Genomic DNA, 5,277 nt, shown 5'->3' on the forward strand with positions numbered 1-5,277 from the left:
ATTTGCTCGTAGCGATGACTAGAGAGTATTGCAAAGGTTTGAGCAAAGGAACTCGTTTAATGAAGTTGCACAACAAGATGATGCTTACACTGCTCCTGATGTACAAGACTCCACATATGTTCCTAATATCTTTAAGAACCATCACGTCAAAGATTGCCTGTCGTGCTATGGACATACAAGAGTTGATAAAGGAGAAGCCAATGTTCGAGGACATTGAGGATGAAGAAGAAGATGACACTGTGGGGAATTACGATTCAGACTAATACACATGGCGAAGATGTTGACGCTGCTGCTGAGGATGATGATTAGATTGCTTTTGTCATATTTGCCTGTCAGAAGACATTTTTTATCTACTATGTGAAATTGTGTTTGCTATGACAACTGAAACCTGATGAATGTGTTGTTTAGTATTTTTCTATGAGAACATCACTTGTTATGTATGTTGATTTGTGTTTGGTGATTGTATGACGACTAAAACATGATGACATTGTTGTTTAGTTATACTCTGTTTTAGCTGTGAAACTTGAATTTGATGACATAGTTTGTTGTTGGACTGCAATTTGCTCGACGTCTTCGAATGGGAACAAAGCTGACCTGACAGGGCCTCTGCTAATTTATTTATTTATTAGCAAAAGGGCCTTTGCTATTTATTTATTTATGAGCAAAAGGGGATACCCCCCGATTTCCGTTAATAGAAATCATTAGATGTTCACAACACTACGCCCAGCCTGCTACACAGGTTTCATTCATTACTAGTTTCAGCAAAGTGCTCATGTCATAGCCACTGAATACATCACAAGTGCTACATACACTGCAAATAAAGAGACAATCATCCGACAGAGCACATTGATTTTTCCCATTGTCTTCACAAGCTCTTTCATCTCCTCATTGCTGTCAAGGCAGTTCAGCAGCTGTTGCTTGGCCATGATCAGAGGAACTACATCTATAACCTTCTGATCTGCATCTTCCTCTTTTGTCGTTCCTTCAGTTACTTGTCCAACACCCCAACCTGCTGGTATTGGGATTCCTCGGCTAACCAAATAATCAGCGTAGTTGCATTCCCCCACATCAGCAACTTCCCAGAAATACAAATCACACGAATCTTCCCTTTTTTGCACGAATCAAATTGGAAGATCATCAACCAAACTATTAAAAAAAATCAGGAACTGAAAGCAGCAAAACAACACTTAAACATATTATTACCCCATGATTCGGGCATTTGTAGAAGACTCGGCCAGGGTTGAGGATTGTGGTTGAGACGCGACGGATAACTCCGCGTGATTTGCAGCAGTGGCACCACGTCAACGGCAGCGGGTTGCGATGAGCAACGGGCTGCGGTGCGTGTGCCGGCGGGGGTGTGATGAGACCCACAGGCGATGGTACGGGTGGTGACTTGGCGCATATCTGGTTGTTGCCTGCTGAAGAGCAGGTGGACGAGCAGCCAGCGGACATGGTTGCTGCGGCCAGAGCTTCTGATGCTAGGCAGAGTAAGTAGAGAAGAGGAGACGTGAACGTTGGATATGTCAGTTTCATTACTTGCAGAGTAACATAGCACCATATATAGTCATAGTCTAGGTTTGGATTTGAACCAGCTAGAGGAGCACGTCTCTCTTTTTTTAAAACTCAGCAACGTCTCTTTACTGGTACACTAGCTTGTTCTGTACGCCATCTCAAGTCTTTGATTTTCTTTCTTTTTTTGCGAGGAAGGAAGGAGGACAAAATTGAGAGTTCCTGGGACTCGAACCCAAGACCTCTCGGTTGAAAACCAAGGGTGCTTGTCACTTATGTGGTGAACTTTCCCTGGGAGGAGGACGGCAGACGAACACATTTTCCTCATAGTTTTAGTTGCGACGCAAGATCGAACGGTCGCAGTTTCGGGAATGTTATCAGGCGAACGAGCCCAGATTTTCTTTTCTTCCTATATATAAAAAGTATGCTACTTGGTGTCAGCTTAGTCAACAAACAATTGTGCCAACCTTGACCATTGGATTGACATATAACGTCTATTGTGTTTCTTCAGTCTCTTCTTCCTCCAGCCGCCAAAGCCAAACCAGCGCCGATGGTACCGCCTGCTCCCGCCTCACACGCCTGGCTGTGCTGCCGCGCACGCGTCATGGCCACATCGCACCCTAAAACTCTGCACATCTTCCCTGGCTCCTGTTCGTTCCTGTCCGAGGCCTCACCATCGTCCTCCGCCTTGGTTCGCTCACGGTGGCGCCGCCATCCGATGTTGTCAACATGGTCAACAACCGAGAGGAATAAGGAGATGACTGTACATGTTGAGGATGACAGTAGGGACCCAGGAGCACGCGCAGTAGTTTTGTTTTTTCAGGACGGAGAAGGGTATCAACTGGGTTGTTCGGGAGCTGTGGCCCGTCTAGCCCAGGCTTTTCTTTCATATGTTTAGCACATGACCAGCCTGATTTGTGTTTTTCTTTCTGAAAATGGCTAGCCCAGCTATTTTATTTTTCGCAAAATAACCAACGTAGGCCTACTTGCTTTTCTAAGCCCTGCTGGGCCGGAAATCTTTCAAGACGAGGAGGGATGCATTTTGCGCAGAAAATGGGCTATAAGTAATAAGAAATGGGCTATAAGTAATATTAAATGGGCTGTAAAATGAAAAAAATACAACAAACAGGCAATTAGTTCCAAAATACTTTTTCTTTTGGATTTTGATATTTTTAAATTTCATTGTTTTTGTACGGGTAAAATTTCATTGGATTTAAATTAAGGTATGTTTAGTTTTTAAACTAATTTGGACTTGGCTAGAAATTTCGGGTTGTATGCTGTTTGGGACAGATTTGGAGGCTGACTTGTGGGTCTACTAGGTTGACGTGTATGAAAGGCTTTGTCAACTTAGTCCACAACCGATTCTAGCAGCAGTGACCGTTGGATGTTAATCCAACGGCCGTGCTGCTTCTTCAATATCTGATCTTCTTGCTCCAGCTGCCGAAACCAGTGCCGGTGGGACTGCCTGCTCCCATCTCCCGTGGCCGGCTGTACTGCCACACAGGCCGCACCGCCCCACCCTACTCCATTGCTAGCCAGGCCATTCCTCTACTCACCCACACCTCCTGTTATTTTCTAGCAGCGGCAGCCGAACCAGTAAACCCTCAAACTCCCCACCGCTTGGGCAACCACTGTCGAGTCTTCCCCGGCTCTGTGTCGTTCCCTTCCTAGGCCTTGCCGTTGTCCACAGCCATGGTGCTCTCGCCGCGCCGTGGTCAACGTGGTCTACAAACGACATCCATCGAATGTGGACTGTATGTGGAGAGGCTGACAACTGGGTCCATGGCCGCACACAAGGAAATACCTCCTTATTACGCGCAAAATAATGATTCCTCCACCTGACACTGGGACCCACCAGAAGGGCCTCTATATTTCGCGAAAATAAATGTTCCCCCCGCTGACAGGTCGGACCCACCAGCTATAGCTTCGCACGCAAGGAAGTGCCTCCTTTTTACGCACAAAAAAATGAATACTCCCCCTGCTAGCTGGGACCCAGCATAGTGGGAGGCTGAATTGTGGGCCTACTAAGTTGACGGGGACGGAGGGCTTTGTCAACTTAGTCTATAATGAACGATTCTAGCTCCAGTGATCGTACGATGTCCATCCAATGATCGTAGTGCTTCTTCAACCTTAGGTCTTCCGTGCCACATGCTCCTGCCTCCCGTGGCCAGCTGTGCTGCCGCGGAGGCCTCACCGCCCCCTACTACTCCCACCGCTGGCCAGGCCATCCACTCACCCACACCCCCTGTTATTCTCCGGCGACGGCAGCCTCACACCGCAGCCGAACCAGTGAACCCTCATACTCCTCTCCGCGAGGGCTTCCACTGCCACATCTTCCCCGGCTCCGCGTCGTCCCCTTCCTAGGCGTCGCCGTCGTCCACCACCCCGGTGCTCTTGGCGCGGCATGGTCAACGTGGTCAAGGAACGACTTCCATCTGAAGAGTATTGTACGTGGAGAGGCTGACAGCTGGGTCCACGGTCGCGGCAAGGAAGTGCCTCCTTATTACGCGGAAAATATTGATTCCTCCATGTGACACCCCAAAATTTTGACCATGTTTTATTAATTAAATTTTTTGCCAGGAAATAAAACTTTTCCATTTGTCAAGATTTACCCTTTGTTATTGTGGATTTTTACCTCAAGTGGAAAACTTTCAAAAGGTATTGTTGGACTTATATGCCCTCTTTATAAAAACAATTCTTTATCAGAGGATTTATTTGCATAATTGTTTCTCAGAGCTTTATCCTTTTAAAATGATCTTTCATAAAATTTGGAGCCTGTTTTGCACTGAAACCATTTGACAAATGCATTTAAAATTTCCACCAAAATTTGGGGGTGTCATGTGATGGTTCCACATCACTTTTATGCAAAAATATCTTTTGGTTATTGGAGATTTTGAGCTCTACATCAATTTTTCAAATCTGGTCCAGTAGGCATTTTTGCACTACCACCTATTTAAATAATCCTTTAAAAATTCTTCCAAGTGTTGGGAGATGTCAGTGGATGCATATAATTCAACCCCATGCCAAAACCCAGTGTTGTCCTTTGAAACATTTGAGTGAATCAACCTCTTTTTCATTCTGGTCAAATTTGATGATTTGTACTGCAACCCTATTTTATTTTGCTCTAGTGACCCTGAGCCTTTTCCTGCTTGTAGCCCTCCCTACCAAACCCTTTAGTCCAGGAGAGTGGATCCTCGGAGGATTTTAAGGCATGCAATGAGACCATTTCTCCTTCTGTCCAAAACTGGAGTTTTGCAAAGCTTGCACTAACAAGTTTCTGGTTTTGCCCAAGTGATCTTGCCATCATCATCTACATCTAAAGAGACCCTGATTTGGAGAGTTTGGCCACTCCAAGAGTTGCCTAAAGGCACTTGGCATTCTGTCGAACACTTGGTGTGCACAGTCAGTCTTGGGCATGTCTCCTAGTTTGCACTACGATCTTGCTCCAACGACCCAGCAACCTTGTCCACTAAACTCCTAGCTATCTCTATCCTAGTCCTGTTAATTGCCAGCTCCACCCTCGCGCTCTAGACCGCCCTGGCATTTCGTCGAGCATGTTCCGTGCGTGCTCTGGGCGCGCCCAGAGCGCACGTTTTGCACGCGCGCGCAATGAGCCGCCGCGTCGCACTGCCGCCCTCGTCGCGTCCCGTCCTTGGCCCCTGCTCGCCTGCTGAACCGCGCACTATGCTCGCCCACTCTCCACGCCACCCCTGGCGCCCTACAGCGCCGCTGGCAGAGCTTTTGGCGGCACGCTGGCGTCGGCAGCGA

This window comes from Aegilops tauschii, chromosome 4 (genome assembly GCF_002575655.3).
Source record: "Aegilops tauschii subsp. strangulata cultivar AL8/78 chromosome 4, Aet v6.0, whole genome shotgun sequence".
NCBI lineage: Eukaryota > Viridiplantae > Streptophyta > Magnoliopsida > Poales > Poaceae > Aegilops > Aegilops tauschii.